The following is a 22240-nucleotide window of genomic DNA, read 5'->3' as shown; positions in this document are numbered from 1 at the left end:
AAGTTCTGGAACACAACACACCAGACCTCAAAGTTGTGGAAAAGAAAAAGGTTTGGATTATTGATGTTGCCATACCAGGTGACAGTCAGATTGCTGAAAAACAACAGGAAAAACTCAGCCACTATCAGGACCTCAAGATCGAACTTCAAAGACTCTGGCAGAAACCAGTCCAGGTGGTCCCGGTGGTGATTGGCACACTGGGTGCCGTGCCAAAAGATCTCAGCCGGCATTTGGAAACAATAGACATTGACAAAATTACGATCTGCCAATTACAAAAGGCCACCCTACTGGGATCTGCACGCATCATCCGAAAATACATCACACAGTCCTAAACGCTTGGGAAGTGTTTGACTTGTGATTTTGTGATACGAAATCCAGCATATCTCTCTTGTTTGTGTCAGATTATGTCTTTGTGTCAATAATAATAATAATAATTATTATTATTATTATTATTATTATTATTATTATTATTATTATAGTAATCCCAGCAAACAAAAAGAGAAACCTACCTCTCCTCTAGAGTAGAAAATAGAAACAGAAAGGAGATTTCAGGGACTGAAAACGGGATTTTTAAGGCAGTCCAGGGAGGATAGCTCTTTTGAGCTACAAGTCATTGCTCTTCCTTCCCTGGGCCTCCTGAAAATGCCTCTTGGAAAGTTGTGAGGTGTGCTGGTGAGAGAAAGCACCTGACTCTCCTCTAGAGTAGAAAGCACCTGCCTCTCCTCTAGAGTAATAATAATAATAATAATAAAACTTTATTTATACCCCACCACCATCTCCCCAACGGGGACTCGGGGCGGCTTACATGGGGCCATGCCCAGAACAGTACAATATAGCAAAATATAAAACAACATATCATAATATAATTAAACAATACAGTAAATAATCATATACAATGCAACACTATATATATATATATATATATATATATATATATATATATATATCAGGGCGGGCCGCATGAGACACTTAATTAAAACTTGGGGTGAGAAAAGGATAAGAATACAATCACGGAGACCAGGGACATAAGATAAAAACAATCTAGAGGGTAGATGTTGGGGGAGTAACAAAAGAAGTGTATAATAGTTACTCTCCGAAAGCACATCGGAAAAGCCAGGTTTTTAAATCTTTCCTGAAGGCTAAAAGAGTGGGGGCTTGCCTAATTTCGATGGGCAGTGAGTTCCATAAACAGGGGGCCACAGCAGAGAAGGCCCTCTCCCTTGTTCCCACCAGGCGGGTCTGGGATACAGGCAGTGGCGACAGGAAGGCCTCCCCTGATGATCGAAGAGATCGGGCAGGTTTATGGTAGGAGATACGGTCACGAAGGTAGGTGGGTCCCAAACCGTTTAGGGCTTTATAAATGATGGTCTGCACCTTGAATTGGGATCGGAAAGTGAACGGCAGCCAGTGGAGCTCTTTAAACAGGGGAGTAGATCTCTCCCTATAACTCGCCCCCGTTATTAATCTGGCAGCCGAGTGTTGGACCAGTTGTAATTTCCGAGCCGTCTTCAAAGGAAGCCCCACGTAGAGCGCATTACAGTAGTCCAGTCTAGAGGTAACTAGGGCATGGACCACCGTGGTCAAGTCAGACTTCACGAGGTATGGTCGCAGTTGGCGCACAAGTTTGAGTTGTGCGAAAGCCCTCCCGGCCACCGCCGACACCTGAGCCTCAAGCGTCAACGCTGAATCCAGGAGGACCCCCAAACTGCGGACCTGTGATTTCAGGGGGAGTGCAACCCCGTCCAGCACAGGTTGCCACCCGATACCCCGATCAGACGAGCGACTGACCAGGAGAGCCTCTGTCTTGTCAGGATTGATCCTCAGCTTGTTCCTCCTCATCCAGTCCGCCACAGCGGCCAGGCACTGGTTCAGCATCCGAGGGGCTTCCTTGGATTCAGATGGAAATGAGTAGTAGATTTGCGTGTCATCTGCGTAGAGATGGCAACGCCCTCCAAAACTCCGGATGACCTCTCCCAGCGGTTTCATGTAGATGTTAAATAGCATGGGGGATAAGATAGACCCTTGCGGAACCCCACAGGTCAATGGCCAGGGGTCCGAGCAGGTATCCCCCAGCTTCACCATCTGGGAACAGCCCTCCAGGAAGGACTGGAGCCACTGCAGAACCTTGCCACCGAGCCCCATCCCAGAGAGCCTCCCCAGAAGGATACCATGGTCGATGGTATCGAAAGCCGCTGAGATGTCCAGGAGAACCAGCAGGGTCACACTCCCCCTGTCCAGCTCCCTGCGGAGGTCATCCACCAAGGCGACCAAAGCCGTCTCAGTACTGTGCCCAGGCCTAAAACAAGACTGTGAGCGGTACAGAAAATCAGTATCATCGAGGAACTCCTGGAGCTGCGTGGCAACCACCCGCTCCAGAACCTTGCCCAAAAATGGGAGGTTGGAAATTGGTCTGTAGCTGCTACATGCAGATGGGTCTAAGGAGGTCTTTTTTAATAGCGGTTTTACCACCACCTGCTTAAAGCAGGATGGAACTGACCCCTGGACCAGGGAGGCATTTATAATAGCCACAAACCAACCCAACAACCCATCTTTGGCCAGCTTAACCAGCCAAGATGGACAAGGATCCAGAGCGCAAGTGGTCGCCCTCACAGACCCAAGAATCCCCTCCACGTCATCAGGAAGAACAAGCCGGAAAGAATCCCATAAGATCGAACAGACAGGTACCTCGGTTACCTCCGCTGGAACTACAGTTAAGCTGGAGTCCAACTCATGACGTATCTGAGCAACTTTGCCTGCAAAATGGTGTGCGAAATCGCTGCACCGAGTTGCCAAGTCATCAGGAAGCCCCTGGGTCTCAGGAGGCCGCAGGAGCTCCCCAACAACTCGGAACAACTCCGATGGCCTGTTGGCTGCAGACGCTATGCGGGCAGTCGTGAAAACTTTCCTGGCTGCTCGCAGAGCCACGGAGTAAGCTTTAATAGCGGCTTTAGCCCGTGCTTGGTCAGACACATCCTGGGATTTCCTCCAGATGCACTCTAGTCCCCTCCTCGCACGCTTCATCACAGCCAGCTCCTCAGTGAACCAAGGAGTCGACGTGACTCTACGCAGCGAAAGGGGACGTTCGGGAGCGATCGTGTCAAGTGCCCTTGCCAACTCGCTGTTATAACGATCAGCCAGGACATCAACAGGATCTCCAGTCTCCAGAACAGGAAGATCCCCAAGAGACCTCAGAAGTCCATCCGGATCCATCAGCCTCCTGGGGCGGACCATCTTAATGGGTCCACCACCCCTGCGGAGGTTAGAAGCCACGGCGAAACTTAAACAGATCAGATGATGGTCAGACCATGACAATGGAAGAATATTTTGCTCTTCCACTCTGACTGTCCCACCGTCCACAATAAAAACCAGGTCCAACGTGTGTCCCGCCTGATGTGTGGGCCCAGATATAACTTGAGTCAGCCCCATGGTCGTCATGGCAACCATGAAATCCTGAGCTGCACCTGTCAACGTGGTCTCGGCATGAATGTTAAAGTCCCCCAAAACTATGAGTTGTTGGGAGACCAGGGCCGAATTGGAGACCACTTCTGCTAGCTCGGACAGAGGGACTGCTGGGTCGCGGGGTGGACGGTACACCAGCAGAATCCCCAAGCTGTCTCGGGCTCCCACCTTCAGGAAGACACACTCAAACCTCGGAGACTGCGGAATGGCGCATCTGATCAGGGCGATGGACTGCCGAAAGATCACCGCGACTCCTCCTCCCCGCCCCCCAGCCCTGGCCTGCTGATGCACCCCGAAACCTGGTGGGCACAGCTGGGTGAGATTCACACCACCCTGCTCGTCCAACCACATCTCGGTGATGCATGCCAGATCCGCCCCCTCATCCAGGATCAAATCCTGGATAACAGCTGTTTTACCGTTGACGGATCTGGAGTTCAAAAGCAGGACCTTAAGGCTGGGAGGTCTGTCCTGAAGACTACCACACCTATTCCTCTCCAGGGTCGCAAAAACTCTGTTGCGCTTCTCCCTGGGTCAAAAGTGACCGTTCTTCCTTCTCCCCCAAACCACCTCAATGAGACCCTGCCCGTGGAAACCCTCTTCCCCCTGGAGAGTTGACTGATTGAGGTTGCCCATTAAAGGGGATAGTCAGCTGTCCTGAGATAGGAAATCACCAGCAATACTTGATTGTTTAAAGGAGGAGCCTATCTCCGCTGGTGTAAGAGGAAAGGAGTCATCTAACAGATTATCATCTAGCGTGGGAAGTAGAAAGCACCTGCCTCTCCTCTAGAGTAGAAAGCACCTGCCTCTCCTCTAGAGTAGAAAGCACCTGCGTCTCCTCTAGAGTAGAAAGCACTTGCCTCTCTTCCAGAGTAGAAAGCACCTGCCTCTCCTTTAGAGTAGAAAGCACCTGCCTCTCCTCTAGAGTAGAAAGCACCTGCCTCCCTTTCGGAGTAGAAACCGCCTGTCCCCCTTCCAGAGTAGAAAGCACCTGCCTCTCCTCTAGAGTAGAAAGCACCTGCCTCTCCTCTAGAGTAGAAAGCATCTGCCTCTCCTCTAGAGTAGAAAGCACCTGCCTCTCCTCCGGAGTAGAAAGCACCTGCCTCTCCTCTGGAATAGAAAACACCTGCCTCTCTTCCAGAGTAGAAAGCCCCTGCCTCTCCTCTAGAGTAGAAAGCACCTGCCTCTCCTCTAGAGTAGAAAGCACCTGCCTTTCCTCCAGAGTAGAAAGCACCTGCCTTCCTCCAGAGTAGAAAGCACCTGCCTCTCCTCCGGAGTAGAAAGCACCTGCCTCTCCTCTGGAATAGAAAACACCTGCCTCTCTTCCAGAGTAGAAAGCACCTGCCTCTCCTCTAGAGTAGAAAGCACCTGCCTTTCCTCCAGAGTAGAAAGCACCTGCCTTCCTCCAGAGTAGAAAGCACCTGCCTCTCCTCCGGAGTAGAAAGCACCTGCCTCTCCTCTGGAATAGAAAACACCTGCCTCTCTTCCAGAGTAGAAAGCACCTGCCTCTCCTCTAGAGTAGAAAGCACCTGCCTCTCCTCCACAGTAGAAAGCACCTGCCTCTCCTCCGGAGTAGAAAGCACCTGCCTCTCCTCCGGAGTAGAAAGCATCTGCCTCTCCTCCAGAGTAGAAAGCACCTGCCTCTCCTCTAGAGTAGAAAGCACCTGCCTCTCCTCCAGAGTAGAAAGCACCTGACTCTCCTCTAGAGTAGAAAGCACCTGCCTCTCCTCTAGAGTAGAAAGCACTTGCCTCTCCTCTAGAGTAGAAAGCACCTGCGTCTCCTCTAGAGTAGAAAGCACCTGCCTCTCCTCTAGAGTAGAAAGCACCTGCCTCTCCTCTAGAGTAGAAAGCACCTGCCTCTCCGCTAGAGAAACAGCTTTAAGAAGCATTAAACCCAGCCTCCCCTCTACAAGAAAAGGTAAAGGATCCATAAAGAGTGGTATTCTAACTCTGATTCTTTTAAAATTATATATATTTTATTTTAGGACATACATAAACATACCTAACATTTACAATTCCCACCACCACCACGAGGATTTTTTTTTTTTACATATTAATCCTATCTGAGACAATCCTTCTAGATTTACATACTATATAACATTTGTATCCTATTTATTATGGCCTGTTCTCTAGACTTATTCATAATATAGTTCTTGACCCGGTTCCAGTTTTCTTCAACTTCTTGCATTCTGATTTCATTACCTTTTGAATCATTTAATTTTACATCCATAATTTTGAATTCCATTTTAGCCACCATATACTGATACAATTTATTTACTATCCACTTTGATTTATCTTTCCATCCCAATACTATCACCGCTAGTGTGCACTCAATTATTGCTTCCTTTATTTCTTTGTAACTCCGATTCTTTTTAAAATCCAGATCTTAATGAAGGCTATGGAAGGGGAGCCTGTAGGAAGTGCCCCCCCCCGCCCGCTCCATAATGGGCTGGATAGAGTGCTTTTTTAATCCCGTTGCTGACTCTTGAAGGGAGGAAAGGAAGATCTCCCAAGGAAAAGTTTCCCATTGCCACCAATGGACCAAAAAGAACATTTTTTTCAGATGTGGAATGAAAACGCCCATTCAACAGCGCACCTGTTTTCGGGAAGCACTGGAAAACGAATACATTGGTGGTGGTGGTGGGGGGGGGGGGCTTCCGGAAGAAGCAAACAGAAACTGATAGCGATTGTCCTGAAATGCACAAGCCCTATTATGGTTGAGCCTCATGGCTCTACTACTGGGAGACGTGGGCGTAAGACTCCTCGAGAGTCAGATACTCTCGAGGAGCGAGAAAGGAAGCGGCTGCGAGATATCTTTGCAGAACCATCTGATGAGGATTCTTTTGAGGGGTTTACTGAGAGAATGGAGGAAGAGATGGTTAGCTCGGAAGAGGATGACATGGAATGGACTCGTGTAAGGGAGGATTTGGGTGCCACTGGCAATGATAGTATGGAAGGCGATTGGGGACCTTCAGGATTAGACCCGTGGACAAGCTGGAGGGATGGGACGGGATCCACAGCTGGGGATGCTGTGGGGCATAGTCAAAGGTGTTCCAGTTCTGATGAGGAAAGTGATGAGGAAACGCCCGGGCTAAGGAGAACAGCTGATAGCGATGAGGACTTGTAACTGGCATAAAATGGGGTTTGGGAGCAATAGCAAATTGCGTTGGGCAAGGTAATCTGGACGAACGCTTGGGATCTGTGTGGGAAGTTTTCCTGAAGACGGGTGTGATTCGTTTGCTGACTACCTTTGACCTTCCGTCGTCTTCTTGACGGACGCCATCTGCTTACTCTGGACTTACGGACTGACTGACTACGGCCTCGGATTCTCCTACCTGTGTCTATCGTTGGAACTGGTGAACTACAAACGTCTGCATCTGCCTTACGACCTTCAGAACGGATTGGGACTTCGCTGACTGCTTCTGCCCTCGTCTGCTGTGTTTGTATTGGGAAATTGCCTGCTGTGTGGAGGAGTAACCTCTAAGTTACTCAAACATAGCTCTTGGCAGCAGAGAAGCATCTGCTGCCAATTAGTTGCATTCCTTTGAACTTTTTGTTCACCAGCTTCTGTTTGTTTATTCCCAGGCTGAAGCAAGCTGTTTTGATTTAACCCGGATTAAACTCCGGTTTAATCCGGTTTATGTTTTGAACGTTTTTCTTGTCTCTTTTTACTTTTAAGGCCAGTGTTTGCCTAGCCCTTGTCTTTTACGGGCATGTTTGGTTCTGTAACTCCAATAAACTTTGTTATCTTTTATCTTGTGGCGTTCTGTCTTTGACAAGCCTACTAACTAATACTATGCACCTAACTATACCATACCATACAATATCATAAACTCTATATTGACTTGATATTAATATTGGAATAAGGTCATTAAAAGCAAATTAAGACATAGAAAGACAACTTAATGTAACACAGTTTTCTTGTATTATAAAACCAGCTTTGTGAATGCAGTATAATTTTTTTAAAAAAGTTTGCCAGTTGCTTGAAAGCTCCATTTGCTTGAGTTCCACTTAACTCAGAGTCTACTGCATTTCTCCTCTGTGTCACTCTCAAATACACTCTTATGTAGATGTCTAGAAATTGTAGTCAAAAATCAATCCAAAACCTTGGATCAACTTCTCCATGAGTCAGTGTAAGTACCTTACTAATGGTAACCCTTATCAGAAAGGATCCATGAGGTTGATGTATACATGAGTATACATGATACCTATTAATATTACAGTATTGGGGTTGTGGTAGTGCAGCAGGTTAAACCGCTAAGCTGCAGAACTTGCTGACCAGAAGATCGGCAGTTTGAATCCACAGGATGGGGGTGAGCTCCTGTTGTTAGCCCCAGCTTCGGCCAACATAGCAGTATGAAAACATGCAAATGTGAATAGATCAATAGATATCGCTTCGGCAGGAAGGTAATGATGCTCCATGCAGTCATGCTGGCCACATGACCTATGAGATGTCTACGGACAACTCTGGCACTTCAGCTTAGAAATGAAAATGAGACCAACTCACAGAGTTGGACAACTAGACTGTCAAGGAGAAACCTTTATCTTTACTATAGAGATTAAACAAGTGTCAGTGTTCTATTCAATTTGTTAGAAATTGTTTTCTAATTCAAGCATGAGTTATAGGTTATAGAAGGGCAGATACACATCCACTGCTTTCTCTTTAAGACAAGGTTTAACTGGTTCCTTGTTGTTACGTACCTTCAAGTGAACTCCAACTTAGAGCAAATCCTATCCTAGGATTTTCTTGGCAAGATTTATCCAGAGGAAGTTGGCCTAATTTGTATCATGAAATTAATGTGATTCAGACTGGAAAAATGCAGACGTGGAAGAAGACATTACTTTAACACTGAAGGGAATATCCTCTGATGAGATTGCATCAAGCTATGTTTTGGTACAAGAGGAATCTTATGAATTTGCAGGTCATACGGGATTCCTGCCTTTCCCAATTGATGTTTGGGTTCTGTTCCTGTCTTTGTCCTATTGTGTTTATAAGTTTTGATTATATTTGACAGCAGTGTTAAGTAGTTCAGCTACAAAGGTCCAAATCAGATAAAACTGTACTTAAATTCTTGAAACTCGCCTTCCATCTCAAGCTTCCTGACTTGGCAAAGGGCATTGAAAGGCTGTTTCGGGTCACAGTTTGAGGTTATAGGAAACATTATTGTGGTTCGTCCTGCACTACAGACAGCAATATGTTCTCCAGAGACTTGTTTTAATCCCAATTTATGTGTGAATATACATAGCCGGATGCCCTACCATTAGATGGTGAGGCAGCTTAGAAAATATGTCACAGCTTTAGGTAATATCTAGGCCAGGCATGGGTAGACTTCGGCCCTCCGGGTGTTTTGGACTTCAACTCCCACAATTCCTAACAGCCTACCGGCTGTTAGGAATTATGAGAGTTGGAGTCCAAAACACTGGGAGGGCCAAATTTGCCCATGTCTGGCCTAGACATTACCTGAGGCATTCACAATGAAAACTATACTGCATACTCTTCAGATTAGTCCACCTTGGAAACTGGTTTCACCCAAAATAAAGCAAAAACAAAAAAAACTTTTTAAAATGGTTCTCCCTTTGCATTTCTGGGGTTAATTGGTTCACTGTGAAAACATTCCTGCCCATGGTTACTGTTAAATAAGCTCCATTGTCTTCAGTGATACTTACTCACACGTTAAGTATGATGAGAACTAAAGCCTTATTATGGCATGGGCTTTTCTAGACAATGACATACTTTTTCAGGTATTTAATGTGAGCCATGAAGAAGAAGCATTTCCACATGCATGCTCAAGTTGTATGGGAAGGATAAATAACATTATTTGCATGATGATGATGATGATGCCAAGAAAGGAGGACAATGGGTTAAAAAAGGACAGGAGAATGATTTCTCTACTTATTAAAAAAATCACAATTGTTATATACATTCAAGAACAAGATAATTTTGGCATTGTTATTATTGTTGCAAGATGATGATGATGATGATGATGATGATGATGATGATGATGATGATGATGATGATAAACAATAGACAATAGACCATCCCAGGTGACAATAGCATTGACGAAAAACAACAGGAAAAACTCAGCCGCTATCAGGACCTCAAGATTGAACTTCAAAGACTCTGGCAGAAACCAGTGCAGGTGGTCCCGGTGGTGATGGGCACACTGGGTGCTGTGCCAAAAGATCTCAGCCGTTATTTGGAACCAATAGACATTGACAAAATTACGATCTGTCAACTGCAAAAGGCCACCTTACTGGGATCTGCATGCATCATCCAAAAATACATCACACAGTCCTAGATACTTGGGAAGTGTTTGACTTGTGATTTTGTGATATGAAATCCAGCATATCTATCTTGTTTGCTGTGTCATACAATAAAATATTAATGAACAATAGACATTGACAAAATTACAATCTGCCAACTGCAAAAGGCCACCCTACTGGGATCTGCACACATGATTCGAAAATACATCACACAGTCCTAAATGCTTGGAAGTGTTTGACTTGTGATTTTGTGATACGAAATCCAGCATATCTATCTTGTTTGCTATGTCATACAATGTCGTTATGTCAAAAATAACTTTATTTTTGTATCCCGCCTCCATCTTCCTGAAGAGAGTTGGGCAGGTAACATGGGGACAAGCCCAAACAATTACAATAAAACAAATTAAAGTACATACAAGACACACAACAACATCCAATAAAAATAAAATAACCTCATAATTCACATTGAAACCCCAGGGAGAGGGAGAAGGTAAAGGTCTTTATAAATTTCAGTTCTGTAATCCTGGACTCCTGTTTTCCTTCAAAATAATCCACATGGATTGTCAACATCCATTTTGATGTCAACATTTCTCAACCTGGGGGTCGGGACACCTGGGGTCATGAAGGGGGCTTCAGAGAAGTCACCAAAGACCATCAGAAAACACATATTTTTGATGGTCTTTGGCAGAGAAGGTTGAAGATCTCTTCTCTTCCTTTTTGGAAACAGACAGCGAATCCCCCCACCAAAAACCCTCTTCCGCTGTGATTGGCCAAATAGCCAGCCTCTCAGCCAACCTCTCAGCCAAGGGGAAATCTGTTTCTGAGACTCCAAGTGGGGAGGAACAACTGCAACTCCCAACCACACCAGTATTCAAATTTTGGCATATTGAGTATTTGTGCCAAATTTGGTCCAGATCCATTGTCATTTGGGTTCACAGTGTTCTCTGGATGTAGGTGAACTACAACTCCCAAACTCAAGGTCAAAGCCCACCAAACCCTTCCAGTATTTTCTGTTAGGCATGGGAGTTCTGAGTACCAAGTTTGGTTCAATTTAATTGTTGGTGGAATTCAGAATATTCTTTGATTGTAGGTTAACTATAAATCCCAGCAACTACAACTCCCAATTTCCAATTAGTTTCATGCTTCAAATGTGATTAAAACAACTACTGAAGTCAATGAGATCAGAATACAAATTAAAAAGCTGAAGTTTCTGGATTGGGAAGCCAGACTTGCAGAAATATATACCAGCAAAGGAACAACAAAGCATTAAATATGTTTTACTGTTTTTCATAACAAAATTATGGAAGTATTGCAGTTCAACGGCTACACTTGCAACATTCTTGCTGGAATATTTGTGTTGATTTATTAGAAATATTTCCACCCTAACATAGCAGATTCTTCTATGTCTACTCCTATCTGAAGGACCTACAAATCACATTCTGAATTTCTCTTCCTTTGTTTGGTGCATTTTGTCATCATAAATGTAATGTGGGAATGAATGAAATAATCCAATAATAATGTAAAGCATATTTAAGGTAAAGCTAAAGGTTTCCTCTGACATTAAGTCCAGTCCTGTCTGTCTCTGGGGTTGGTGCTCATCTCCATTTCTAAGCTGAAGAGCTGCTGTTGTCCATAGACACCTCCTAGATCATATGGCCAGCATGACTGCATGGAGCGCTGTTACCTTCCCATAGAAGCGGTACTTATTGATCTACTCACATTTACATGTTTTCGAACTGTTAGGTTGGCAGAAGCTTGGACTAATAGTCGGAACTCACTCCTCTCCCAGGATTTGAACTGCTGACCTTTCGGTCAGCAAGTTCAGCAGCTCAGCAGTTTAACCCACTGTGCTACTGGGGGCTCCATATAGACCCCTATAGGTCATCAATAAACTGTAAGTTGTAGTGAGAGGAAAATGGGATATCCAGGGAAGTCATGCTACCCCTCTATTCTGCCTTGGTCAGACCACACCTGGAATATTGTGTCCAATTCTGGGCACCACAATTTAAGAGAGATGTTGACAAGCTGGAATGTGTCCAGAGGGGGGCAACTAAAATTATCAAAGGTCTGGAGAACAAGCCCTATGAGGAGCGGCTTAAAGAGCTGGGCATGTTTAGCCTGCAGAAGAGAAGGCTGAGAAGAGAAATGATAGCCATGTATAAATATGTGAGGGGAAGTCATAGGGAGGAGGGAGAAAGCTTGTTTGCTGCTGCCCTGGAGACTAGGACGCGGAACAATGGCTCCAAACTACAGGAAAGGAGATTCCACCTGAATATCAGGAAGAACTTCCTAACTATGAGAGCTGTTCAGCAGTGGAACTCTCTGCGCCGGAGTGTGGTGGAGGCTCCTTCTTTGGACGCTTTTAAACAGAGGCTGGATGGCCATCTGTCAGGGGTGCTTTGAGTGTGATTTTTCTGCTTCTTGGCAGGCGGTTGGCCTGGATGGCCCACGAGGTCTCTTCCAACTCTATGAGTCTATGATTCTATATCACTTTGAATTCTGCCTGGAAACAACTGCTAGCCAGTGAAATTTTTCCAACAAGGGAACTATATGTTTCATGTTGCTGACCAACCCAAGGAATAATGAGACCTGACAAAAGAAATTGGATTTTAAAAAAACAGAATAGAGCTGATTTTCCCCTATAGGTGGGGGAAATCAAGCAAGAGAGCTGTCCAAAGTGCTGAGACTTATCCCACAAATAGGTCTAACACTTAGGCAGCTCTTTTAACGTTCACAGTAAAACCCACAATGGAGTCACTACAGTACTGATATGAATGACCATAAATATGTCTCACATAAGGTTTGACTGCTCAAATGTGCTCTTGGCCACAGCTGAACCCTGCACATCCAGGATCAGGACTGAGCCCAGAGTATATCCAAGCTACGAACCCGTGCATTCATGGCAAATATATATCCACCTAATAGAGGTTGAATCTGCCTTTTGACAAACCAGAAGCTTATTTGTCTGGTTTAATCTTTTATTTGTCCACCCTCATCCAATACCAAAAAGGCCTCCTTGGAAGTGGCCAAGGCAAATTTCAATGCATAACGCCAAGAAGCACAGATTCTGTTCTACAAGAAATCTAAATGTAATAGGTTTGCCTTAGGATGGTAAACAGAAGCTGGTATGACTTGAATATATCTCTCTGTAGTGCTGTTTCCAATATTCGCAACCTTTTTCAAACCAACGGTGTCCATGCTACCCAGCAAGTTAGAACTGGAATAATATCCTTAGCATCAGTGTTTGTGAGGTCAGCAGTCACTGACCTCTTAATTTATAATCTGTAAAGCCCAGCAGTGAAATGTTTGTCAGCAACAATGTGTAAGGCTGCCAGAAAGAATGGGCTTTTATGGTCACCTTTCACCAAGTGTTTTGTATCTTAACCAATTCAACATCTAGAGTTACAAAAGAGGAAATTCTTGATGTTGTTAAACAAACATTTTTTCCTTTCAATTTCCCACCATATTTAACTCTTGTCATTTCACTTTCATTCACTTGTCATTTCACTGGCATGTTGGGGAATGTGGTTAAGTCACTTCTGGCTAACTAAGTTGTTTAACCAGTTGCAGCGATCAAGGTGTGGGATTTTCCTAATTTTCAGGGAACAGTGTCCATATATTTTTGAATAGTTGGAAAGAAGAGGGAACTTTGTTGAGTAAAGTTACTAATGTTAAGTATGAAAGAAGCTGCACCTGCTGAACGTTATGGTTTTGTGCAGTTGTTAATTCTAAAGGAGACACATTTCTCTTTGTATATGGGTGGATGTAGTATGTTGCGTGCATCTTAAAAACATTTCTAACTTATGGGGACCCTAATGCAATGCGATGTCTGATTTTCGTGAAGAAATTTGTGGGGGGTTTTTGGGGGGAAGGTTATTGCAAATTCCATAAACTATTGCATAACCTGTCATGCAGCCAGATCCCAGGGCTGAATTTCCAAGCCCTGAATCTGACTTCATGACATAAACATGCGAGCACCTGGCGGGAGAAGATAAAATGAGCCTGGGAACTCAGGGGTGAAAGTATAAACAATTATAATTGCTGTAGTGTGGGGGGGATAGAAACCTTGGTGGAAATGTGATCCAGAAGGTGGGGTTTGATGATGATATTTGCGTGTGATATTACGTTGCATCAGAAGTGATAAAATTAGATGTATGTAAACATTAGATCATTCTCGACTTTTCCAAAGTCATGTATTCTTCAATAAAGATTGTGTTTGAGAGCAGCTGTCTTTGATCTGCGTTCAGACTGGTCCTTTGAAGTAAGCCTGACATTAAAGTCGAGAATCCCATTTCTCACCCTCCTGCGGAATTCGCAGTGAAGTGATAATGAGCGAGGAAGAAGATCAAAGCCCAAATGAGGCAGAGAGGCCTTTGCAAGGGGCCCGGCCGAAGAGAGAAGAGACGCTGCAAGCCATAGCTTCCTCTACGGGGTACCCCAAGCCGAACGGCGTGACCCAGAGAATTCCCAGGCTCGGAAGAGGCGTCTCTGCAGCTGCAGAAACCAGTTGGGGATCTGGAGGAAGTATGCCGGAGACCGTGGCCCTGCGGTTATCCATCCTGGAAACTAATTTATCCAGGCTGTCGGAAACCGTGGGGAGATTGGTGCCATTATTGGAAGAGAATCTCCAGAAGGAGGCCAGCCGATATGGCGCCGAGAGAGAACCAAGCAAAGAAGGAGGTTGGAGCCAGAGGGGCCAGCGGGCGTCAACGCAGAGCCCCGTGGCGGCAAGGGACGAGGGAGATGAGGAATACTGGCAGGAGCTGCAGTTCCGGGACAGCATGGCGCGAGAAGTGGAGCGTCAGCGAGCCCTGGGGACCCTGAGGCCGCCGTCTCCAACAGAGCTCCCAACCCCCCGAATGGGCGTCGGGGTGGAAAGGCCACTGGGGCCAGGGATCGGGTCCAGTGGATTCGCAGACGAAGGCGGAGAGGAGCGGGGGGTCCAGGAAGAGGAGGAGGATGTGCCGTACGACGAGGAAAGGCGAGATGAGGGGGCTACAGCTAGGCCAGTATGCGGATGGGCGGAAGAGCCAACAGCGGCGGCAGACTTCCAGGAGCCGCGCAGAATGACCACCGGAGTGGGGCGCGGCGTGTTCCAAGGAGCCACCCGAGGAAACCTGATGCAACCCTTCCCCATGCCGCCCAGACAATATCAAAGGGCTGCAGAATGGATGCCTAGAAGGGAAGATCTCAAGCTGGAATACGGAGGGGAATCAGAGGAACTGAACTTTTTTCTAATTAGCATTAGAGGATACATGGAAGACAACGCACACACGTTTCCCTCCGAAGCAAGCAGGGTTCGAGCCATCGGCAACACACTAAAGCGAGGAGCAGCCAGCTGGTATGTGCAATTGCATGCCAGACGCGACCCATGCCTGAGGTCAGTGCCCCGCTTCCTCGCCGCACTGGAGAACCGGTTCAGAGACCGGCTAGAGCAATTGAGGGCTCGAGACCAGCTGAAAGGAATAAAACAGAGGGACAAAACGGTGCCCGAGTACGCAGAGGAATTCCTCCACCTCGCGGAAAGGGTACCGGAGTGGTCTGAAGTAACCAAAGTGGAACTATTTAAAGAGGGACTACGCCCCGAGATTTTCAGCTGGGCAGCGCACAGAGACGACCCCGAGACGCTCCAGGGATGGATTCAACTAGCGGGGCGCGTCGAATCTACCCTGGCACAAGTAAAGCGCTTCAGGAGCAGCAGCGGCCAGCAAAGACCGGTGGCGAGAGGTCGAGGAGAAACGAGGAAGCAAGAAAGACCCGGAGGGAGGCCGGGGATTCCCTCCAGAGGAGACGACAACAAACCTAAACCGGGATGCTTTGTATGTGGGAAGACGGGCCACCGAGCAGCGGAATGCTGGGCCCGGAAGGGGGAGCCGCCAAAAGCCCCAAAGCCCAAGCCAGCAACCGGGAGGCGTGCGGAGGAGGAGGTGCAGGCCCCAGAATCTTCGGAAAGATTGGTGAGTCGGGACAAACGCATGATAGTAGTACCAATTTGCCTCTCGGGGCTAGAAAATCGGGCCACCTGCAAGGCGTTTATAGACTGCGGGTGTTCTAGGAACATTATAACCCCAGAATTAGCAGGAGCGCTGAAATGCCAGCAGATGGCACTTGACTCCCCAATTGCATTTTCGCAGCTAGATGGATCAGTCGCTGCTGGGGAAGTATCTACAAAGGAATTACGGGGAGTTCCATGCAAAATAGGCAAATGGGGAGGAAGAGTATCCTTTGTGATAGCCCCTATTGCCACATACCATGTAATATTGGGGATACCATGGCTCGAACAAGCAAATCCTGAAGTAGATTGGAGAGGAAAAAGCTTAGCATTTAAAGAACAGCAGATGCAATGGGAGATAAGCAAAATTGCAGAAGAGGAGGACGAGGAAGACGAAGCAGGGGAAATAGACCCACAGCTATTGCCACCTGAATACAGAGACTTTGCGGATGTTTTCAATCAGAAAGAGGCCAGTAAATTGCCTCCCAAAAGAAATATAGAAGTAGGGATTGAAATAACCCCAGGAGCAGACTTACCAAAACCAAAAGTGTATCCCATGTCTGTGCAAGAGAAGGAGGAATTGAGAAAATACATTGATAAAAACCTGGCTCGAGGCTTCATTAAGCCATCTAATTCTCCTCTCGGGGCTCCAGTGTTATTTAGGAGAAAGAAAGACAATTCCCTAAGATTGTGCATTGATTATCGAAATTTAAACGCAATTACCAAGGACAATAAATACCCTATGCCCTTAGTCAAGGATTTAATTACCGTATTGAAGAAAGGGAGCATATTTACTAAACTGGATTTAATTGAAGCGTATCATAAATTAAGGATCAAACCGGAGGATACTTGGAAAACCGCATTTTCCTGCGCATTCGGCCATTTTGAATACGAAATTTTGCCTTTCGGGTTAAAAAATGGAAGCGGCTGCTTTATGCAGCTTATAAATGAAATACTACACCCGTTATTGTACAGAGGGGTGTTCATATTCCTTGATGATATCTTGATCATTTCTGAAGATAAGGAAAAGCACGTAAAATTGGTCCGGGAAGTTTTGCAGAGACTAAGAGAAGCAAAGCTGTACGCAAAACTGTCCAAATGTGAATTTAATAAAACTCAAATTGACTTTCTGGGATATCGGATGTCTCCAGAAGGGTTAGCTATGGATCCAGCTAAAGTAGCAGATGTGAAAGAATGGGGAGTGCCTCAAACAAGGAGGCAATTACAATCATTTCTGGGGTTTGCAAATTTTTACAGACCCTTCATAAAAGGCTTTGCACAAATAACCGCACCCCTTACAGAACTTTTAAAAACAAAAGGGAAAGGGGAGACAGCAAAAGTGAAAGCTCCCGGCGCCAAACTGAGTTGGACGCCAGAATGCCAAAAGGCATTCGAGACCTTAAAAGAATGCTTCACTGAAGGACCCATCCTAAAACACCCTGATATCAGAAGCCCTTTCATAATCCATTGCGATGCCTCAGACTGTGCGTACGGGGCAGTGCTATTGCAAAAGGATCAAAATGGGAACTTAAAACCCTGTGGATATTTGTCACGGAAGTTCAGCGAAACTGAAAAAAGTTGGCCAATATGGGAAAAAGAGGCATTAGCCATATTAAAAGCCTTAGAATGCTGGCGACACTTCCTCGAAGGAAGCGGAATCCCATTCGAAATTTGGTCTGACCATAAGAATCTCCAGTATTTAAAGTCTCCTAGAAAATTGTCCCCCAAACAAATCAGATGGGCGCAATACTTCAGCAGATTCGATTTCCAATTAAAGTTTTTTCAAGGGAAACAGAATGTCTTGGCAGATGCTCTTTCACGCATGCCTCAACACGAAGGCCTAACCACAGCAAAGGAGGGGACAATATTCTCTGACAAACAATGGGGCTTAGCTGTCAGGACAAGAGCACAAACCCAAAAGGAGGACACGGCTTTTGTCGAACTCGGCGGGGAAGATAACTGGGGAAATGAACTAAAACAGTCTTATAAAGGAGATCAATGGATCGCGTCCAACGCAGAAAAGGGGGACCAGAAGGGGGGATTTTGGTTTGTAAACAAGAAACTGTATATCCCAGCAATATTAAGGATTAAGATTCTGCATCGTTTTCACAACAACCAGAGCGCTGGTCATACAGGAATTACCAAAACAACAAAGGCAATAGCAAAACATTGTTGGTGGCCAGGAATGAGGAAGGACATAAAGAATCATGTTGTCCAATGTGATGATTGTGCCAGAAATAAATCGGGAGGAGGGAAGCCTATGGGATTGTTACAGACAGTAGCGGAACCTACCAGGCCTTGGGAATGTGTAGCTATGGACTTTGTGGGAGAACTGCCAGTCAGCAAAGGACATCGTTATATTTGGACAGTATTAGACCTGTTTTCTAAACAGGCCCACTTTATAGCACTGACGAAGCTACCATCGGCTGAGAAACTAGCTGAATTGTACATAAACCATATTTACAAATTACATGGATGTCCAAGTAGAGTAGTCAGTGACAGAGGAGTACAATTCACAGCAAAATTTTGGGAAAAATTCTTGGAAATGCTAGGAGCAGAAAGGAGTTTAAGTTCTGCTTTTCACCCCATGACAAACGGGGCGGTAGAACGTACTCAGCAAACGCTTGGGCAGTTCCTTCGAATGTACTCTAACATGAGACAAAATGACTGGTCTAGGTGGTTGGCGTTTGCGGAACTAGCCTTTAATTCAACTATACATTCAGCAACAAACAAAACCCCCTTTGAAGTAGTTTACGGGTATGAAATACAACCTTTACCCCAATTGCCGAGGTGGACAGAAAATGAAGGAACAGAGGCAGGGAAATGGAAAACGCAAATGATAGAATGTTGGAATCAAGTGACTGCTTCGTTAAAAGAAGCACACAAAAAGTATAAAACGTTCGCAGACAGAAAGAGGGTGGAAGGCGATAAATTAGATAAAGGAGATCTAGTGTGGTTAAGTACCCAAAACATCAAATTGGGGTTACCTTCAAGAAAACTGGGCCCCAAATATATTGGACCATTCAGAATACAGGGTGTTATCAATGAAGTGACTTTCCAATTGGCATTGCCAAAAAGTTTAGGGAAAATACACCCAGTCTTCCATCGCAGCTTGCTGAAAAAATATATGGGGACTTTAGACAAAATGGACCCATAGAGTTATTGTTTGATTTGTTTCAGGACTATGGTGAAAGAAGAACCGAAGAGGAGGACGAAGAAAACGGGGGCGCCATGTCATGCAGCCAGATCCCAGGGCTGAATTTCCAAGCCCTGAATCTGACTTCATGACATAAACATGCGAGCACCTGGCGGGAGAAGATAAAATGAGCCTGGGAACTCAGGGGTGAAAGTATAAACAATTATAATTGCTGTAGTGTGGGGGGGATAGAAACCTTGGTGGAAATGTGATCCAGAAGGTGGGGTTTGATGATGATATTTGCGTGTGATATTACGTTGCATCAGAAGTGATAAAATTAGATGTATGTAAACATTAGATCATTCTCGACTTTTCCAAAGTCATGTATTCTTCAATAAAGATTGTGTTTGAGAGCAGCTGTCTTTGATCTGCGTTCAGACTGGTCCTTTGAAGTAAGCCTGACAATAACCTGTTGGAAAACAACTGCACCCAGTTTCTGGGCACATATCCTTTTGGCAAATGTGAATCTCCATGAATATGTGGAGACCACCTTTTGAAAACCGTTAGTTAAGAAAAGCATGACCTTATTAGAAGTCAACTATTTGAACAAGTGATATTCACAAGCATTCATGTGATGGCACACTAGTAACTCAGCTGTCTTTGAACTACCAAGGATAAAGACATGCCAGTATAAAAATATATTTTGTTAGCAGAAGATGGTTTTTTTCTTTGCAGTTGAAGTTGCCCACAAGAAATACACTCCCTTGAAACCTCTTAGTTTAAAATATGCACTCAGATATAAAAACAACGTCTTCTTTGAAAAATAACATATCTCGTTTACTTATAAACATCTTGTATTAATTCACCATACAGGCACATTTCTTATTGGAGTTCAGTTATAGATACGATGTAGCTTCTCTCTGTGTGTTGAGTACACAGAGTAACATTCTTTATCAATAGTCCATAGTCTTTAAGTATAGATGTATTCACTGAAGTCCAAAAGCATACTTCTATATTGAAATCTCTAAACAGCAACCTTCTTTCCTGAAGTCCAGATACTGAATACAAAATGGGGTCCTGACTGTGGTGGAGGCTCCTTCTTTGGAGGCTTTTAAAGAGAGGCTGGATGCCCATCTGTCGGGGGTGTTTTGAATGCAATTTCCTGCTTCTTGGCAGGGGGTTGGACTGGATGGCCCATGAGGTCTCTTCCAACTCTACTATTCTATGATTCTAAGCACGCTATCCTTAGGCAGGCCGTTCTTCTGTTTTCACCATCTGCTTCTCTGACCCTGGAACTCAACAAAAAAGCTCCTGTTTTGTAGCAGATTTCCTATGAAGCAGGTGAGGTGGTGTCCTTTGTGATATTATACATTTTTCTCAGGAGAAGGCAATGATTTACAGTATCATACGCTGCTGACAGGTCTATGAAGACAGCTCCTGTAATCTGCTGCCTTTCAAAACCACCTTCTTACTGTTGAGGCACCCATATATCAGAAAACTTATCTCAGTCTTTGAGTTGCATTTTTGTGGATAGTGTCACTGTGCTTGTTGTACACCATTTCATGCATTATCCTTTAACCCCTAAGGCAGCAATAAATTTAGGTGAACAAATTCATGGCAGGCTAGAAAAAAGGTAACAACCTTTGATCCTTAAGAGGGGCTCAATCCTCAATCTGCCAAGGTGTGGAGGCTGTGACCTTCCAAGTTGCCCTTAGCTATTTTGCTGACCTTGACTATTTTTGTGCTGTAGGGGAAATGCTAACATTCCCTACCTAACCCCACTACTTTTTTAAAAAAAGACCCGGAGGCTTTTCTTCATTTATTCTAACTATTTTTTGAGATCAGCATGAAACATCTGATTTATTCGGCATTGATTTTGTTCCTCCAGTTGATTCAAATTGATTTGACTTCCTCCAACAAATCCAGCATTTCCTCTTGAGCAGATGATCAGTTATAAAGGTAAGTACCTCTCTTGGAATTAAATATTTTATTCTGGGAATATGCCAATCAGTGTATTTAGCAAACCATGAGATATTGTTTTATTATGCACATGGAATTCTAAACACACCGAGGTTGCCAAAATTAAAAGGAAATAAAAAAAAATTCCGGTACTAAAAGAAAGAGACTGTGTGTTCCATATTATGGGGAGAGAACCACAATCTGAATACTCCTCTAATTCAGGCCCCTTGCACACATTGAACTGGATTGTATGGCAGTGTGGACTCAGATAACCCAGTTCAAAGCAGATGTTCTGGATTATCTGCCTTGATATCCTGAATGATATGGCTGTATGGAAGGGTACTCAATGGCAATTAGGTTCTCTACAAAAACCTTCTGGATTTTTATCATGTCAGAAGTGACTTGAGAACATAATGCAAGTCACTTCTGGTGTGAAAGAATTGGCAGTCTACAGAGACGTTGCCCAGGGTTGTGTTATCCCAGATGTGTTATCATCCTGCTGGGAGGCTTCTCTCATGTCCCCGCAATCTAGAGCTGATAGACGGGAGCTCACCCCATCTTGCAGATTCGAACCGGCAACCTTCAGGTCAGCAACCCAACCTTCAGGTCAGCAGTTCAGCCAGCACAAGGGTTTAACCCATTGTGTTACTGTGGCTCCTATTACATTCTGGATCAAACCCGGTCAAATATAGAAATATAGGAAATTAATAGCAAAACTATTTGATGGTTCACAGAGGAATAGGAGACGGAAGAAGAAAAAGACGAAGAGGAGGAGGAGGAGGAGGAAGGATTATTGCATGTGTGAGCCCTGATATCACATATTTAATTTGATGAATTTCTCAAAATATATTAGCCCTAACCACTCCCTCTTGCTTATCCTCCAATTTAGCAGGCTGTGAATCAAGCCTTGAGCAGCTGTCTGAAGACTAGAAGACATATGCGAGAAAAGCTGTGGTTATCCTCATCCACAATTTGACAAGCAAGTGCTTAGCCCTTATCATTTTTTAAAGGGCAGAAGTTTTAAACTGGAAAAACATGTTTGTTGTTTTGGACTGCCATATTTGTCAGGGCTTCAGATTACAAGAAATGTAGCTTGGAAACTCAAACCAGTTCTTCTGATAATGAGAAAATATCACAAAAACTTCTGCTAATACTCATTTCTAGTTTCTTCTTTTGCAGTGCTTCTAAAATAATGTGTAACCTCTATGGTTTTTGTATTCATATACAAACACAAAGGTGATGGCACATTCAAATTGGGTAAACGATGCAATAGAAGTGGTGGGAGGGAAAATGCTGTATTCGCTCTCTCTGTATTGCATGCAGAAGTTGTGCATAGATATGTTTTCAATTAACCCAGGGGAGTACTGTCCATCATTCCATCCCAAAACCATTTTACCTAATTTGGCAATAAAGAATGTGGCAAAAATGAGTGT

The sequence above is a fragment of the Anolis carolinensis genome, chromosome 4, assembly GCF_035594765.1.
Source record: "Anolis carolinensis isolate JA03-04 chromosome 4, rAnoCar3.1.pri, whole genome shotgun sequence".
In the NCBI taxonomy this organism is placed as follows: Eukaryota; Metazoa; Chordata; class Lepidosauria; order Squamata; family Dactyloidae; genus Anolis; species Anolis carolinensis.
This window is presented reverse-complemented; position numbering follows the sequence as displayed.